Source organism: Chelon labrosus, assembly GCF_963514085.1.
Source record: "Chelon labrosus genome assembly, chromosome: 19".
Taxonomy (NCBI): domain Eukaryota; kingdom Metazoa; phylum Chordata; class Actinopteri; order Mugiliformes; family Mugilidae; genus Chelon; species Chelon labrosus.
Window position 1 is genome coordinate 12,581,058 of NC_140352.1, and position 19,835 is coordinate 12,600,892.

The 19,835-nt window shown below is 42.4% G+C and overlaps 1 protein-coding gene across 1 annotated transcript in view; it reads right to left on the reverse strand.

The window, feature by feature from the left end:
* Positions 1-9,131, reverse strand: part of thrab (thyroid hormone receptor alpha b) — a 140,128-nt gene extending 130,997 nt beyond the window's left edge. Inside the window, exon 1 of the mRNA XM_084567361.1 lies at positions 8,705-9,131. The gene's annotated coding sequence lies outside the window, so the exon portion shown is untranslated. The remainder of the gene's footprint in view (positions 1-8,704) is intronic.
* Between the last annotated feature and the right edge of the window lie 10,704 nt (positions 9,132-19,835).

Genomic DNA, 19,835 nt, shown 5'->3' on the forward strand with positions numbered 1-19,835 from the left:
CCAACAACGCAGACGTCTAGCAACCTGTCACTTAAATCGGACATGCCCTTCATTATGCATGAACTGAAGCCTTGATTTAATTTAAACAGTTGAGTTACACAAAAATCTTCCCACTGACCCTGCAATGTTCAAAAATCACGTCCTAAAGCCATATATAACAAACCTTTCATATCAATCACCTATTAATACGCATCCTTTCGTCACCATCGTAAATGAAATAACAAGCAAACTGGCACTGCCTCAAATAACAAGTGTGCCAGTAAGTCAGGGTGCAGGAGAGATAAAGATCAAGAGAACGTGACAAATAAAGCATGATACATCGCAAGCCCTCTTTGCATCACAGCATCAACAAAAGTGACTCACTTGCATTTCCTGTCACCAACAAGCCTCTCCACAAACCACAGCGTACCCTCCTGCAGCTAAAATATAATGACAGACAATTTCCGGCATCATTATTCGATCACAGGCCAACTGACAAATTCATACAGTTCATACAGACACGTGGGAGGGGAAGTCGGGGCTGAGACATAGCTGTTGGTGATTTCATCAACAATTGCCGGACTCAACTGGAGGCTGGCTTCACTTTCTGACAAATGCAGTATAATCAGACGGAGGAAAACAGCCATCAGGGCTACAAACGACTTCTTCAGAACAGTTCGGAAATGTGATGTCAGAAGAAGGAAAAGTTTCCTCAAACAGAAAAGCGCTTGGTGCGCAGTAACCAAGAGGCCCAGTGCAGTGTGGGTCACTGTCAGTCACACTTCAAAGAAGCCCAACTAAACTCTGAAGTGATCTTTCACCTCGCAGACAGTCATAACATAAACCAAAGTCTAATTCTTCAGCCAAGGGAATATCTCACATGTACATACACACACACACAGACAGAGTTGTGAATCAACTGCTGTGAAAAGCAGACAAAATCTGGGGCAGCCGAGGAAGCAGTGTTCTGTAAATTAATAAGAGAGCTGTGCCACCAGAAAAAAAAAAAAAAAAAGCAACCTGCCATAACTAAAGAGAACATTTTCAAATCCTTAATTATATCTTACTAAGACATGCCTGTAATGTTATTTTAAAGACTAGCATTTAAAATACGCAAAATTGAATTGGGCTGAGCAAATGACTGTAGGTTGGGTGGTGTCCTCAGAAGATGGCGGTACAGGATACTAGGTTATGCATGGCTGTGATGAACAGAGCAGAAGAACTAAACAAAAGCTTGAAGAAGAAGAAGAAGAAATAGAAGAAGAAGAAGAAGAAGAAGAAGAAGAAGAGGAAACAAAACTAGTTGTCCAGTAGGATTCGGGAACGTTTTTTAGTTGGGTAAGTTGTAATTATTCTTTCATGTCAGATAGTATTGGTCACATTTTACACAGACAAAGAAATCCAATGATTCTAATGCATTTAACAAGGGCCATACGACAATGACGGGCAGCACTGATGCCCTAAGGCGTACTTTTGTGGAAGCCTTTACATACATGGAGACACTGTGGAGTAGCTCAACTAATTTGATCTTTAACTTAAACAGAATTATGTTGTAATTTACAGTCTGTGAAAACCATATAAGGTCAATGGTAAGTAATTGACAAACAACCGTGACAGGTATTCTGAAAGTAAGGGGTTGACAAATGGAATAATTACCAAAAAGTAATGGATAATAAACTGAAAATGACAGTTTGTAATAAATAAACAGCCCAAGTAGTTTGCTAAATCACTGAAATAGCTAAAAGTAAGGAATGTGAAGTGTTCAAAACTCGTGGCCTTTTGGCTTGTAGGCCTGGGTGACCCTTGGTGAAGGCCACGAGCCAAAGGCAACAAGTTTTGACCGCATCATTTTTCAGATTTTCAGTTAATTTACCATTACTTTAGCAAGTGCTGAAGCTATTAAACCATCACTTTCGGAATACCTATTAGTAGTTAGCTAAATCACCGAAATAATTTAATGTATTGAATATGAAGTGGTCAAAACGCATGGCCTTCAGCAAGGGTGACTCCCCTTCTTTCACAGACATATCCATTACTCGCTGCTAACTATTTAAACTGTTAATCCATTGCTAAATTTAGCTATCTATGCATTGGTTGCACCCGAAATACAACTCCAGTGTTTCCCTTACAATGATAATACTATGGCAGTCCGCCAGGGTCTAATTTACTCCGTTGAAAGTCAACTGTTTACTATAAATTAGATTTATTCGCTAATACTTAATTCAATCTTACATACAGTTGTACATTGAATGACACGTCTCAACAGCATTATGTTTAGTATTCCTGTAGATGAACTGATGAACTGCACAGGCCGCAGCTATGTGTTGCTAAATCATATAGCCGCGTTATTTCCGGAAATCTCGAAGCAAACATTGCAACTCTACTCCTTAAAGTAATGAATTAACAGTTAAAATGAATGAAAGTAATAAATACATACATTTAAATAGCATAAAGTAACTGCTACATGGCTGAAATTGTTAACTTAAAGTAATTGTTAGCTTAAAACAATGGATAGAAAAATGGGCACGTGCTAAGGCACTCAATTCCAGCCACTCCAAGTTCTGTAGAAAACATTTAACTTAAGATCAAATGAACTCATGTAGAACATAATCAGTGGAGGGCTTCTTGAGTTCGTCTAAAAGGAATTTGCATCCATTGAAAAAGATTGTTGCTGTAGAACAAGCAGCAGAACTAGAGGCTTGTAATCCCGCAGCGCTGGGAGAGAAAAACCATGGCCCCAGTGAAAAGCTGCATGTTTCTATTCTAAAGACCGCCTGTGTAACCAGAGGTCTTTATTTCTGGTCTTAAAACATAGTTACTACGTAGCACTGCACAAGTCCTGGAGGTGTCTGGCATGAGTAGAGGCCATAACTCCAATCCTAAAATTAAAAGGGAACACAATGATCAAGAGGTGGAGTTTTGAAGCGTGCCAAACCATCAGGCGCTGGAGCATCCAAATTTCCTCAAGCGTGACAGATTACAAAACAGGGAGCAATAAAACTTTTCCTCTCCTCGGCCAACTATTTATTCCGCTGCTAATTCAAGGGTTTGAGAGGAATTCAAACGAAATCTAACTCCGTTTTCCCAAAATAAATAATACCAGTTAAAGTCTATTCAGCAGTACAGTACAACAAGGAAGCGCATTCTATGATAGGATAAAAGAGGTCAGCGTAATCTGTAACCAAGGTATTTTCTTTTTCCTGGGGAAATGAAACTTTGACCGATGTACAGTAAGTGTTGGAGAAAGCAGAGTGGCCGTGGCAAGACTTGGGCGTCAGCCAAAACTCTAATTGTGGCGTTTTTATAAGCAGCTCTTTGCTCAGAGTTACTCATTACCACAGGAGATAATACGTTCAAGTGTGGAAAATTTCCAAGTGAAAGCGGAGTTTTCTTCTTTTGCCTCTTATCGTGCGCATGGCTCACTATTGACTTAATCACTGAAGCCATCTGCTGTGCTCACCTCAAACGCTGGGAGGTGGCTGATTGAGATACTTGATTTCGTGCACTTGGTACAGTAAGTAACATATCTACATACATAAAATATAAAAAAAGTAAATATTCTCTGGATGTAGAACAAACTTCTCAGTGGAAGTTTTCTTTTATTTAAATTCAGTGTATAATTTACATTTCTGGCACTGAGACGGCCAACATATTTCTTCTATTTTCTGGCGTTTTGTTTCCGACACCGCCATCGGTTTAGAGTAAATATCGCATTATCTTTTATTACTCTTTATTCAGTGCCCTTATCTGTTGCGCCCACATACAAACATAATCACACGCATTAATTCCTCTGGGGAACTCTGATTATAAACTGATTATGTTCTGCCTCGGGGCCACAGATACTGAAATCGTTGTTGCCAGTTTTAATCTCAGATCCACACGAGGAGAACCCATCTGTGTTCCACGAGGCCTCCGCGTTCGTGACACACTTGGAAAACAAAGCCGACACTTGATTGTCTGGGGCTGTTTAACGCGTCTGCGAGTGTGTAGTGACTTAATATCTATTCCACTGCATTAACTAAGGTTGGCTCTCTGCGCGAAGAGCAGTCGACAGCCAGCGAATGTCGGGTGGACTCCTGCTCGTAAAGTGCTCCGCTTCACCCTGGCAAAAATAAACCTCGCGGTTCTCGGTGCCAAGTAATCCCACTGATGAAAAGCCAGTTGCGAGTGGCTCTGGTAGAGCCAAGCGGGGACTGGTGTTAATAAGAGAGAAGAGCGGCTGTGTAAAAGAAAAAAAAAAACACTCTTGCAACTCGTTCTGACCAATAAAGGACATTTTACGAGTTATTATTTTCTCGAGAGATTTTGACGCTTGAAGAGAGCCGCGGAGCAACGGCTGTACAAAGACACAGAGAGAGAAAAGAGGGGAGCCTCCATGTGCTTAGAAACCGCTGCTCAACAGAAACAACTGACAAAAAAAAAAAACACCAAAAGAATAAAATGAAACCTAATCTACAAAGAGAGGGAGGGGCCAACAACACAACACTGACAAAATAAACCACAAACTTGGAGCTCTCTGCCTGACATCTGATGTAACTCAGCTACGAGCGTGTTTGTGTGGCGGAGGGACGGGGTGTTGCAGTATCTCGACGACAGCAGGACTCCCAGCGGTCTACGTGAAGACCGGTACAGAGAACTCTGATAATCTCTTGTCTTGTTCACCACGGCGGCATGCTTATCAGCGGTGGAGCTTCACGGGCCTCTGAATGCAGCACACAACTGCCACAACGTCACACTGGAAGGCCAGCCTCGCTCCTCTCTGCTGACGAGGGCTGACCTGCCAGTTGACACCGCTGCCAAATGTTACAGCAGGAAGCCGAGTGGAATTCCCTTTACAGCAGAGACGACACACCTTAGTCTTTATTACGACTCTCTGATACCGACTAATACTTTAATTTCACTGCATATATCTTTAAACCCGTGAATAAGAGCCGTAACTATTGACACGGAGGCTGAATAAAATGATCAGATATATGTGTTTACATGCCCCAAAACCAAATCAGAACTTTCTGCCGGAAATATAACAGAAGAAGAATCGTCTTCCCAGCTTTATTGGTAATTTAATTCAGATGAAGATGACCGAGGTGGAGCCACGTTTAAAATGACGCTGACTGCATCGGTTTGAGCCTCATTTGCTGTTTTGCTGCCTCCATGTTTCTATGTTCCCTCCTGGAAACTCATCATCACCTGATGTTTACCCCACGTGGAGCAAACGTGCTCGGAAAGAACGGATTCATTCCCACCAGAGAGAAACGAGAAACTGTTATGAACAGGTTAATATTTTCCTATTGAGCGAATTATCAATGGTGTACACCGCCCCTCTCTGTCTACCAGTCTGTTCTCACCGAGGCGGTTACATGAATGCTTTCTCCATTATTTAATCAGACTATTCGCAAATAAAAATATCCGTTAGTTACAGCCCTAATCCTGCATCCTGACCTCCATAATTAGAACCACAGACCGGGTATGTTATTCTATGGGGAATGTGACCTTTGACCTGTTGTCATAACCCTATTAAGAAGTCACATGCAACTCGTGCTTGTTATATAATCATAAGGGGACAGAACTGAATTACTAGGCTGCCTATACTTATCATACAGAATTCATTATGATTGCAGTCGGTGAGCCATAGCCTGGTCATCTATTTGGCAAAAAAATAAAAAATAAAAAGAGAAGAGAAATCTCCCTCTGATGAGTCTACGCGGGTGTATTTTGTCTATTTCCTTCACGCTTGAACTCTTTAGTTATAAGTGTGCACCGTGATGTATAGGCACGTTGAGTCAAAGACGCACGGCGTTCGGTTAGTCATGTGAACTCTCTCCTCACGCATGAAGAGGCCGATTTATTTGCTCAGATGATAATGAACTGAATTAAACCCGTCCACAAAAGCGCTCGTTGATAAGCGCAGATGTTACCGTCGACACGGCGAGCCCAGATGCAGCGGCCACAAAAATCTATCAGCCCGGTTTCGGGATAGGAACCCATGATGATCAGATGATATTTTGTTGTCGGCTGCATTCGCCCTGCCTTAATAGATCCCGGGAACCAACCTACATGGTCTATAGCATATGGGCGCTAAGGTCCAATTAGTCATAGGCAAAAACACAGGCAACATGGTGAAGCGCCTCAGGGAAGCTCTTATTTTTTTGCTAAGCAACAGTCATCTGAGTTCAGAGAGAAAGTAAAAGACATGGGAATAACGGACATAATGTCTGTATGTTGCGCCGCATTCATGGAGGACAAAGGCAACAGTAAAGAAGTCACGTGTGATGCTAATCTTTGCTAATCAGCTGACCCGTAGATATCTGAAATCTTTATCGGGGCGGAGAAGACTTAATATATTCAGCCTGACTTGCAGGAAAAACAATGTATAGCTGCTCCCTGAGGACAATTGCTGCCATGTTTGTGAAATTCCTTAGAGGGAGATGCATCATTCGCACATGTTGCGCTAAAACTGACAAGCATCTGATCAACTGTGTCTTCTACTCTAAGAGGAGAAAAAAAAAAAAAGGGGGTAAAATCTTGGGCTCACGGGAACAGCTCTCGACATACTGGCCTACCCAGCATGCCCTCTGCCTCTCCAGACGGCTCTGACATCATTATACAGCACATACAGCCCAGGACATCAGCTGCACAGTGGAGGTTATATAAGTGGATGCTCTGTGTTTCTCAGCATTCGGCGGCGCTGCAGCCACCGTGGGGGGATACGAGCCAGTGGTGGGGGTGAGGGAGGGAGGGAGGGAAGTGGGGGAGTGGGTTTAAGGAGAAGGGAAAAAGAGTAAGGAGGCCAGGAAGAGAGACGGAGAGAAAGAGGGTCACAAAAAGAGAGGCCCGCTGGGGTGCTCGCTGCTGGGAGAGAGCGAAGGAGGTCACCTCTGGCCCCCTGAAGGAGCCCCAGCGAAAAGGAGAAGAGAAGAGAAGAGAAGAGAAGAGAAGAGAAGAGAAGAGAAGAGAAGAGAAGAGTTACCTCCATCAATCAAAGACAGCCTTTCCTATTTATTCCTACTTAAAAGAACAACTGTTGTTATGAGAGAACACCACTTTAATGTTGATTTGAAAGGATCTGACTGGCTTTTTGCCCTCTTGACAGTGCACCCTCGGTCCATTTTAAAATCCTCAGAGGACACGGTTACACTAGAGGTGGATTTGTCCGGGGCTAATAATCAACCCGGGGCCAGAACACTGCGATTTAAACCAGTGGCTAATGATTAATGAACGGTGGGCGTCTGGGACTATAGCAGCTGATCCGACATAAAGCAACTTGGTTGTAGCCTGTTTTTGGGGTTTGTTGTTTGCCAAGTGCGGTGGTTTAGCACCTCATATATTTCAATCCATTTATGAGGTGCCAGACCAATCTTTAAATTGGTGTAGATCTGAAAGATAAACACACAAGTCAGACGCCACACTGACGTTTTAATGCATTCCTAGTGTAAAACGAGACTGGAATCCTTGGGAGATCTGAGCCATTTTCTTTTTTTTTTCCCCCTCATGTTGTTGGGGGAAATCTATACTCTGAAATTTGCCCGAGGAAGCGCTCCCGCTGCAAGCCTGATGGATTCAGCTGCAAGAAGAGCGCTCGGCTTTTAGACTGTCACTTTCCATCAGCGCGGCGCAAGACGACCACCGAGCGTCACCAAGACCTGGGAAGGCTTTGGGCAGAGTGATTTAATTATTACGGCTCTGCAATGTGGTTGATGAAGGCTTCCACGCGCACACACGCAGCTGCACTACGCAAACTATCCCCACTGCATTCAGGACGTGCAGTCATGCGCTGAGATTATTTTAAATGGAAATTCTGATAAAGTGTCGGTGATGTTTGTCAGTTTTAAGCATTAATAAAGTCTTGGCAACGTTTCGAAAATTCCATGTTGAGGCAGGTCCCTAGGTAATGTTGTCTTTGAGCAAAAACTACAGCCTACTGAGCTGTAGTGTACTTTGTGGGTTTATGTAAAACATTATTTTTTTTCTTCTGTTTAACCGAGTCACAGCCTGTGGGAATTTAACCCTTGCAGCTGCTTTTAGTGCACAGTGCTCTCTCTCTCTGATCACATCAGATCATCTGAGTCCAACGTTAACTGTGCACGGAAGAAAACTATGCAATCATTTCCAGTGCACATTAATGCACACAGATACAATAAATCATGCAAACTGATTTAAAGTTTGCTTCCCAATCTTCGCAGCCCTTGATTGGGTGCCAACATCTAGGAATACTGAGAGCGCCACTGGAATGTCAACATGCATTAAAAACTCCTGCAACAACTGAAGCTGAATAAGTGTAACTGATCAGACACGCACACACGCCCCATATAGGAGCACCGTCGGTGTATTATAGCTGCTGATCTTTATCACTTGCACTCTCTCCGTGTGCATGCGTGATTGGACCATGCGCGCTCCAGAGTGCAGCAGGCGCAAATCCAAGTCCAGGCCCCTGAAAGCTGCACACAGTCCGAATATGATATTAATAATAATGATAGTAATAAAAGACACTGTTGTATCCGGTTCTAATTGGCAGCCACTAACCGGTGAGATGCGATAGCGGCGGAATGGCTTCACACCAGCAGGATTAGAGGCTGCGTACTGTACTAAAGCGCCGTGTGTACCTTGGCTGTTGATCTGTCAAACCAGCCCGGGCTACTGAGGCTAGCGGCGCCGCACAAGCGTTGCCCCTGCGCGCCACGCTGCGGGGCTCTCGGTGGGGTTTTAAAAAGCTGGCATCGACACTTACCGGCGGTCGCCTTCCCACGCGGCGTGGACGCCTGGACGTTTCGGGGGATTACGCGGAAACGAAGCGGGGATGTGAGGGGGGTAAAGTCAAGTCCTCCGGTTTCTGCACGAGCGTAGCGGCGGCGCTCGGATGGCTACCCCCGTCCCCTCACTCCGAGCCCAGTCCTCCTTCTCCTCCTCCTTCTTCTCGGAGCCGCTGCGCCTCGTACCGTCAAATAATCTCCCCCACAGCGTCCTCCTTCCTCACACGGCTTCTTTCGTTTATTTGTTTATTTTATTTTTTTTTTGTTTTGCGTGAAAACGAGTAGTTAGTTTCCCCCTTTTTTTGATGCCTTCCAGTAGCGTTTGGATGGGCTGCAACGACAGGGGGGGAAAGAACCAAAAAAGAAATACTACACGGTCGCTCCTCCCTCCGCTTATGTACAGTACAGTAAGGCGACGGAACCACTTATTAAAACTAAACACCGCTCTCTACTGGACCCGCACTGTAATAAAGCACAACCTGCACACACACATGTGGGGACGCTCACATGAGATATGCGGATCTTCCTCTGCTCTGACTCTCCTCAGCTGCCCTTATTTATTGGCTTCATCATATGCACTGAAGATCGCCTCCTTCCTCCTCCTCCTCCTCCTTCCTCCTCCTCCTCCTCTGACATCGGTTCACCTTGTACCGGGTAAAAACATACGAGTGTGCGCATCATTAATAACAAACACTGCCCTCCTCATTAGTCTGCAGCAGCCGTTGATAAGGGTTTTATTATTGAAACATTCCTGACCAGTGGTTAATAATATAATGATGTATTTACTTTATAGCATCAGAAAAATATCTTTTATTTGATTCACTTAGGTCAGACTCTTCTTTGCATTTTTAATTAATGCAATATCAATTTCCATATCCATATTATAAAAAATAAATAAAAAAAAACAACGCAGAAGAAAAAAGGCAACTGGTCTTGCAGAGTTTCTTCAAGACACTCATCCATGTAGCTTCTTCACTTCTAAAGGACTATAGTGGGGAGCTGACTGATGCCAGTTTCCGATGGGTAACACCCACATGTGTGATATTAAACCCCCACTCTCCACCAGTCTTTTAGATGAAACGCCTCCAAGAAACATTTCTGGATAAACCACGACCTGGATGACTAAGAAGCTTCACACAGACAGTCGTCATAGTCGACTCATCATTTCTGTCATTTAACATGCAAACACACAGATCAGGCACGGCATTATGACCACTTTCCCAATATTGTGTAGGTCTCCCTTGTGCCTCCAAAGCAGTTGTGACAAATTGGAGAATGGGCACGGGCCTTCTGAGGGTGTCCTGTGGTGTCTGGCATGTTGTTAGTGGGGGGCCTTTGGGTCCTATGAGTTGAGGGGAGGGGCCTCTGTGGATCATCCCACAGATACTTGATCAGTTTGGGATCTAGTGAATTTGGAGGCCAGGTCAACACCTTGTGCTGATTTTCATGTTTTTTGAGTTTTATGTTCATGTCAGGCTGCATGGGGCTGCTGGGGATGGCTGCTGCCATCAAGCGGTGTCACTGCTATGGGGTGGGGGGGGTGCCTGGTTTGGTCTAGGTGGGTGGTACATGTCTCGGTAATATCCACACGAATGCCAGGTCTAAAAGTTTCCCAGAAGAACATTGTATTGTCACAACATGGTGAATGTTACTTACGTCTCCTGTCAGTGTTCATAATATTATGGCTGATCAGTGCATTATGCAGTTTTGTGTTGATCGACTAACTGATTTATTCATAATTTGCTCTCTATTATTACTGATTCGTGCTTAAACGTCTAGTCAACTGACAAATCATCTATTGAGTTGAACGATTTTTTATTTAGAAGTCAAAGAAAGTCATACACTAAAGTCCAGCCTCTTAATATTCTCTGTTTTATATTTTACTGTAAACTGAATTTTTTTTTTTCCGGGATGCGAGTCAGACAAAAGACAGATAAGAAGGGGAACTAGGAACCAAAGAGCCACAGGGAACTGCCTTATCGATCCTTGTGCTGATTATTTTTAATCAGTTAATCATTTAGTCTCTAAAATGTCTGGCAATAGTGACCTCTTGACATTGGAGGTTCAAAACCACCAGAGGTCCCTGCATTATCTAATCTGGAGCCGGAAAAACATATGACATAACAGCTTTATATGACTGATTTCCTGATGGCCCACCAGTTTTTATACATATTTTCCCCTGCTCTAGGAACCTTTTAAATTAGGTCACAGTTCTCTGACATATACTGGTTAAAGTAACATGGACACTAGTATGGCACTACTAATCAGAAAATAAATGAATTACGTAACCACCTCTTTTAAAAGAGATTGGCTAGATTGGGTCAGATTGAGAGGGGTGGTCTAAACCTTTGATAATCGTTTCTGTAGAAACATGTTAGCTCCTAACAACCATATAAACACTTGATCTGCTGGTTTCTCACTGGTTGGAGTAAATATAAACTTTGTTTGCCCCATGGGTGGTAAACATCAAGTAATATGGACAGAAACATAGAAGTAGCAAAATAACCAGTTGTTCAAACAAGTGATCAATATTGCATTTAAACTTGAAAGAAAACACACTCTACTTATTTTGATCAGAATAAACGCTGGAGAAGCGCAATCTTCTTTCTCTCGTAAAAATCACCATTTCAAATAAGCCTCACGCTGACGGCACTGTCCGGAGAGCATCGAGGAGTCCGATGTCGGGCGCAGCTGAGGAATCTGTCACTAAGTGTCAAAGTTCAAAAGCTATATTTCCTTTAGACATAAAAACCAGCACGTCCTTTTCTCTTTCCACTCTTCAGTCTTGCTGAGACGGTCTGCAGCTTCGCAGCAGTTGTGCTGATATTTCTGTCTGACTAATCTAGCTGCTAAGTACGCAGGAAATCACCGGCTGTGAGGGTGACACACTCTCCTTGTACTGAATGCCCAGAATGTATGACATTTACATTTGATGGTTTTCAATTGCAGAAGTGAAAGAGCGTGCGGTAAAGAATAAAGGTTTATTTTAAGTGCAAACGCCACTGCAGCACACACATGAAAGATTTATGTGTAGCCTTTTCTCTGAAACCCTCATTGATGTTGGTATGTGTGGTAGAATAAGTGAGTCTGAAATGCCATTTTGTGCTAGAACACTACGCTAGGTAGGAGTGGATGAAATACCTGAGGCTTGATACGGGAAGTTGGTATTTGATTACATGTTGGTGTCATTTGTTGCTCTGTTTCATTTCCATATTTGGATTTGGATTTTTCAGAAAGAGTTTGCCCTTTGTTACAGAGCAGGACAACCACATGAGCTCCATCTGTTGGTGGAAATGACATATCAATATAACCATGACATACTCATGAGTTAATAATAAATAGATAAATAAATTCTGTCCTGCTTTCAAGGGGCATTTTAGTATATGCATGACGTTGAAGATTGCATTTGGTTCGGCGTTCAAGCCCAAAATCTGTTTATGGGGATATCCAGATTGTACCAACACCAAGAACCAAAAACTAAAAATGAAAAACAAAGAAAATTAAATGTAAGTTTTGCAAATCAGACCCCAACGACATTTGGAAGTGGTTCGATTTCTCTGCGGCACTGATGGTTTCTGATGACAAAAGCGATCGTCAGAGTCCACGCTGTTACTAGCAGAGAGTTATGAAAGACAACAGTCTGTGGACAAAATGAAATAATTGTGTATTCCAACTGAGCCAGCTACTCCGAAGCTGGGTGAGTCTCACCGACCCTGACCTCAAAATCCAACATGGATGCTGCACACGTCAATAAAATGTAGGAATATACTCTTTATGAGCACTTCTATCTATTTGTGTCACGTTATCAGTTGCACATGCGGCATACTGTCCAACTTTAATCTATTCTGTTTTCACCATATGTTGCCGTGGTGTCTCTATGTGCAAAGTACTGAGTGTTGCTAACCATCAACTGTTATTGCTTACAATGGTTAACGTTGACCCCAGTGTGTTGTATCTTGGTTTTCTGACTTGTTGTACTAGAACTTGATCAACGTAGGTGTTACCCTGCTCTGACTACTGAGGTAATGAGAAGGCTTCAGAAAATTGTGTGCCACCTACTTGCTATTACCAGTGCAGCCTATGCCAATACGAGTAATTGGACGCACAAATCTGAATGGATCACTTGCAAATAAAAGTGTGGAAAATCTGCACCGAAGATCTGATTTGAGAAACAAATGTTATATGTTTTGCCTACTGCTCACAAATCACCATTCAATGAGGGAATTCCAATGCGCATGTTAGAGCTTGGTGCACCCAAGTTAGGTAGTTGGAGGAATATTCCACTTTGAATCAAAAACATGAATGTGCTGGTGGCACTAGAGCTTGGGGATCAGCAAATCATAGGAATACATCATCTGCAAACATGGATATCTTTACCAAATTTTGAGACAACATGTTCAGTGGTACTCCAGTCCAAGCCTAGCCTGGCTTTCTGGATTTTATTATGTGGAGTGTTTCAGCCAACAGAGAAAGAAATACCTCCACTCACAGTTGGATTGTCCAACAACCAATCAGAGCCATTGTCCTGTCAAGAAATTCAAGTCCACTGTGCTCAAATGACGTGTATGTCTACATCGCTGTTTCTGTTATATATAAAGCCTACCCAAACAATGTGACTGAAACTGGACCCCACATCTTTACTGGAACATAATCAGTTCGCAACGGAGCGACTCCAGGCCAACTTTCTGCCTCAAAAATGTTGCGGGCCAGGGAAGTCGGGCTGCCTTCCAGGCTAGTCCAAAACCTACACTTAAGAAACCAGCACATATTAAAAACCTCCAAATCCAACCTTCTGGGTTCAATCAAACACATTCATTAATTGCGTACTCACCAGTCCAACCTTTCTTTGGCTGCACTCTATACATATAAATCCTCCCCCAACTGCATCTGCCAATGTAAACTGAACAATATTCGTGTGGAGAGACCGGGCTGTAAAAGGAGCAGGAGGAAGTTGCCATGGAAGAGGACATCTGGCCTGGAGAATGGATGGATGAATCCATGAATGAGTGCAAGGATGGACAGATGGATAATACCCCTTCTCTGTGAATCTATTCCCACCACAGAGTGCAGGGAAATATGGATGAACATCTGGGACCTCTGAGGCTTTGATTCTGGGTTTAACACAAAACCCAAAACTGGTCAAATGGGAGTGTTGCTACAGTCAAATGTGCCCGCAGTATTTTCTGCAAAGCATCGTGTGATTTTTGCAAATCTTGTTCTTTCTTCTTATTAAATGCATTAATTAAGCACATCATATTTGATGGATGAATTAATTAACTATGAACATTTATATGTATGCGTGTACTGTACTGGCTTTCTGTTAAGAACACTGTGTTACCCTTGCAATTAAATGCATTTTAAAAATAAACATTTGCTTTATCGGAGCAGTAAATCATTGTGTTTGACTGTAAAAACATCCAGCATCTATAATCAGGCCAAATTGCAGACATTCATGAGCACACTGAGTCACACAGACAAACATGTGGGAAAGCTTTGACTTCTTACTGCTATTCACTCAAGTCCACTATACTTAAAGGGGAACTACTGTTTTTTACAACCTGGACCTTATTTCTGGCATAAAATACGATCGTTTACTCACCCATATAACTTTGGAGTCGTTCGAAAAATATTTAGATCCAGTGGAGCACCGCGTATATCCATATAGTGGGAGTGACTGGGGCACCGAAACGCAGCCTCTAAATAATGCATTATCTGCCGCGAAACTCGTTCATTTCACCAATATTTTGTTATGATATGCTAGTGCTATTCCCCGTTGAGTCCGGAGTTACCTGTTTTCTATTCCTGGATGTGCAGCGATTTGTTTTTCTTTAGCCAGCTGTTCCTCTCTCTGCCTCCGCATCCTCCTTTCAACAAGCTCCTCATCCATATACTCTGGCTCAAAACGGTAAGGACGTCCATCATAAACAAAGTCGTCGTCCACAACCTCAGAATCGGAAAATATTCAGCCATGTTGCAAAAAAAATAGCAGTAGCAAATTACAGGTAAACAAGCCGACCGTCCCGGGTGCGTGTGACACTCAGAGATGACATCATCCAGGTCAGAGGTTAGTAGGTCAATCTACAGACCCCAGATGATGATAACAGGTAACTCCGGACTCAACGGGGAACAGCACTAGCGTATCATAACAAAATATTGGTGAAATTAACGAGTTTCACGGCAGATAATGCGTTATTTAGAGGCTGCGTTTCGGTGCCCCAATCACTCCCATTATATGGATAAATATTGTCCGAACAACTCCAAATGACACCAAAGTTATATGGGTGAGTAAACGATCATATTTTATGCCAGAAATAAGGTCCAGGTTAATTCCCCTTTAATGTTCCCAAAACTGCCTTGGCGATAGCTTAGCAAACCAACCTAATAGTTTTAATCCAAATCTCCTTTTTGTCATTGAATTTCAGCAGTTGGAATTTATACTGTATTTAAAACTGTGTTAAAACACAGTGAAAATGGGTGAAGGACTGGATTCACCTTTAGATTTCCTCCCTTCTAGAGGCGCTGGACTGTATGTGATCAGTTTTAATACATTACATCTACTGTATATTTAAACTTTCTTTTTATTGACCTAGAAAGTTATACAACTATCCATAATTTTTCCATCTCTTATACTAAAAATACCTTCTGAAACACATCATTTCAAGAGAGGAAATGAGAAATAAAATATAAATGTCTTATCCTTTCCCGAGTAACATTTTGAATTATGTAACTTCAAACTAGGGTGCTCTGCAAGTTGCGCACTCAATATTTTGAATATGTTGATTATTCTATTTCTAGTCTGAGGTAGAAACTCCACTCCAAACCTACCCTCCACTATAGGTATATTTGTTTTAAGACATTTTTTTGTTGATTATTAGATATACTTTTTATTAGTACAATGCATAATAATTCAAATAAATTAATAAATGCATCTAATGGCTCTTAATGGATTTTAGGTGTTGATTCCTTACAATTTCTGTCACCCAGCTCAAAAATCCATAAATAAAGAAAGCCCTTTCTATTGAAATCCAGTACAGATCTCTTGTTCAGTCATTTTCACCCTTGAGAGGACAAACCCAGTCAACAATGGGTTGAGACAAGTGATTTTGAGTGATCATTAGTCATTCTCCCACCCTTAATTGAGCATAATTTCCTTTGCACTTGTATTTTGACCTTTCCACTGATTGGGTGCTTGTTGTCTGGTACAACAACAAAATCCCACTTCATTGAAAAGTTACGCCAACTAAAGAGCCACCTAAAGCTTTCTGAATATGAACGCAGAACCCTAGCAGCAGCCAGCATTTTAACCACATCCTTAAACAAGCTTCATGTGAACGCAAACAGGAGTGAGAGTTAATCTAACAAATGGCTGTCAGAGCCTGATACCAGAGAGACTCTGCCCTGAATAATGGATCACTCCATCTGCAGCTTGTCCTCTGCTTTAATTGCACTAGTACCTAATCTAGCTCGTGATAAAGGTCTCTGTTGACTGAAGTTAGCAGGTTGCTCTCCGGCTTTTACGGACGCCGCTGTCTTAAAGGTCATGTGGCAACACGTTATCAGCTAACAGAAAATGTTTGACTGAGGAAAGTGTTGTTTCTTTTGCTTTGGCCATTAAAACATATATTACCTTATGTGCAAAACAGTGTTATTTTTGAAAACAGAATCCAAGGCCAAATACTAGTCTCTAACTTGTAAGTGTTATTAAAGAAGAAAATGCTTATTATTTTCATTATGCTTCTTATAATACTAGTGCATGTCTCTATTGAACTCTATACTCTATGTAATGTCTGTAGTATGTCTGTGAAGATTCTCAGCCATCCTGGTCATGGCATGTCTAAAGCAAAGCTAAGACACAGGCTTTAGGTTTCCCCAGCCGGGTTCACCCTCATTCACACCTTGAGTCTTAAGAGCTTTACAGCTTCTGGCCATTAGTGGTTCATTCATCATTAACCATGCAAACTCAGGTGGGTGCTGGTTCATTAACTGACTCTAGTCAGATTTGCCTGGAAGACAGCCCAAACTTCCCCTGCACACAAAACCTTTGTGGGGGAAATTTTGTCTGGTGTTGCTTCATTAGAAACTGATTATGACGTGCCAAAGATCTGCCTGGCCAACCCGATAGTTATGCGGACCAGCAGCGACGTTGTCATTTATGTCATCTGATCACAGTGGAGTAGCTCCAAGAGAATTTAGATGTAGTTGAGAGGCAACATCTATGACCAGAGAGTTTTCACTGAGCTAACAGATTTGTGTTAGGTATTTGTTTGACAAACATGACACGCTTCTTCTGCCTCTCCTGCACTCCACACAGACTGTTTACCTGAACGTAACCACAACCTTCACAAACATCATCCGTCATCCAATACTAGGGATGTCCCGGTTGGTATCGAGAGATCGGCATCTGGGCCGATCAAGGCATTTTTAAAATGATCGGGTTTTGTAGTTATTTATTTTAGGTATGCCGGAAGCTGCTGGACATGTTCTACCAGACTAACGTTGCCAGTGTCCTCTTCGACGCTGTGGTGTGCTGGTGAGGCAGCACTAAGAAGAAGGGCAAGAACCCTGAACAAAATCCGGACCATCATGAACAATGCCCGCCACCCTCTACATGACAGCTACACAGGTTGAGGAGGTCGTTTGTCCCCCAGACTCCACAACACTGTTAGGAACCAACTGCACTGTGATCATTACTGATATTACTGTATACATATCTGAATATAATATGTTGAGTCCACTCAGGCAAAGGCTGCACCGAAACAACAATAAACACTGAACGTTGAGTTTAAAAGAAGGGAGTAGAGAACACAGGTATTTTGGAGTCAAGGTACAAACTACCATCTCAGCTTTATTGCCATTTACTTGACTTAATACAGTCGCACGGTGCACACATGACACAACTAAGATGAGAAAAGCCTTTTTAAATCTCCAGGTGAGAACATTTTGTTTATTTTAGATCTGATCGCCCTTTTTATTAAGAGAGCAATATCGTATCTGGGGACAAAAAAAAAACTTGATCGGGGCATCCCTATTCAATACTACTCTGACAAATGGAAACCACAAAGCTTCCAGCACCAAAATCTGCTCCCATCTCCACAGATTCTGAATATTCATGTGCAGATTTTAAGTTCTTTCTGATTCAAAAACATTCCTACTCCTGCTCGAAACACGGGTTTTACTGTGAAGCAGTTCCAGGAGATGCAGGTTAGCACTGACTATGATCTGTTCACCAAGAATGCAAAAAAACAAACACAAGATAACCGAGATTTTGTGCGTGTTTTTGCAGCGTAGCAGTTTAAAATACTGCTGGGAAAAAATGGAATGAGAGGGAACCAGCCGCAGTGAGCTGCTGGTTGAAAAAAAACTGGATGCAACGGGCTGCACATCTGTTTGCAAGCTTGTTCCCTGCTTTGTGTGAAAAACTAAGTGCGGTGTGTGTGAACTCATGCAACAAATGTCTGGCCAGCTGGGAGAAGAACTGCTGTTGTTAGTTACGTGCCTAAGTCAGTCAGTCACAGCGCTGAAAAGCGTTCCCACTTTTTCAAAATTTAGAACCGCTGCTCAACACAACCTGCATGCACTGATGGGGCAAAAAGAAAAGAGGAAAACGCTCTGATGCCAGCAATTTCAAGCATGTAGCCTTGTTTATGTGAACTGTTAACTGGATCGCTGCAGCACCACAAACACTCACCAAACAAATCGTGGAGCTGAAAGAGCGTTCCCAGCTGCCTGCAGATGTGTCGCCCTCCCAGTGAAAGCAGTCATCGTACATTCAAAACTATTTCTGTGCTTTCCCAGCGAGTCATCTTTCATTCATTACCTCCACCGTCTTCCAGCCCATCACCGTTCGCTCTCCTACTCATCAGATGTGTAGCTGTCACGTAAACACAGAGAACCGCTCAGCTGTGCAGCATTACTGTTCATCGTCTTTACGGTTTTCCACGGGAATTCCTGCTTTTACCAGCCACTTGAGATTTACATCAAAAAATCCAAACATATTTTCTTGGCTGCTCTGAACTACAGAGTAAAATCTTCCAGAAAAAGGACAAAGAAAACTTCCATGGTCATGAGACTCTTGCTTATTCACATTTCTCCACCATCTTGCTACAGCCTACAGGTTTTTAATCACCAATCCTGTATGCACCGATTGTCAATGATAATAGTCATTTGAATGAAATCCGGCAACACTCGCAGCCCAGATGCTCTCATAATTCTGCTTTATTTGTAACAATGGTAAGGATAGTCAAAGCTTCATTCAAACTGCGTCGAGAAAATTACCCATTACCAGCACAGAGGGTTAGTGTGTGTGTGTGTCTGCGTGTGGGCAAAACACATTGAGCGGGAGAAGAATATGAAATTACAGCAAATATGAGATGAAAAATGTGATTTAAAAGCAAACTGAGATAATTTAAATTCAAGAACATCAGCAGAAATGAACCTCAGTGGGAGAGTAGCATGCGTGCGTTTACTGCAACATGAGAGGAATCTGTTGAGCCTTGTTCACATATTCATAGAAAACGCAGCAGACTTCTGCAGCACGTTGTCGACTTGTTGTTTGGCGCATGCAAACCTTCCGATTTCACACATTTCCCAATGCGTTTGTGCACACTTCACAGTTTTTAGAATATAATTTGACGGTATATGATGGAGATGACAAATGAGGGGCAACAAGGTAGTAAAAGATCGTTCAGGTTGTTTTTAGCAGCAGAGAGCTGGTACTTATAACTTGCAAGTGCTGTGTGACGAAGTAAAATGTGGATGAAGGGATTCAAATTAAGTGCATTTTATTAATATAGCACCAATAACAAAACAAACTGTCTCAAGACGTTTTATAGAACCGGGCCTGAACGCTCCAGACCAAAAACTATGGTGAAGATGGCAAGAAAAAACTAGAGACAGAAAAAAAAGAGAGCATCTAATCATGATACAAACAAGAGTACAAGTTACATGAAAGATTGGTCATGAATAAGTTGGCATTCAAAATATTAACTGTAGAAGATTTTATTGGGTATAGCTTGGATGAGCTAGATTAATGCTTCTACACCATAGTTTCATACTTTACAGCAGTGGTGGGCCATCAGGGCCAGCAAAGCCTGCTCTGCTGGCATAAAC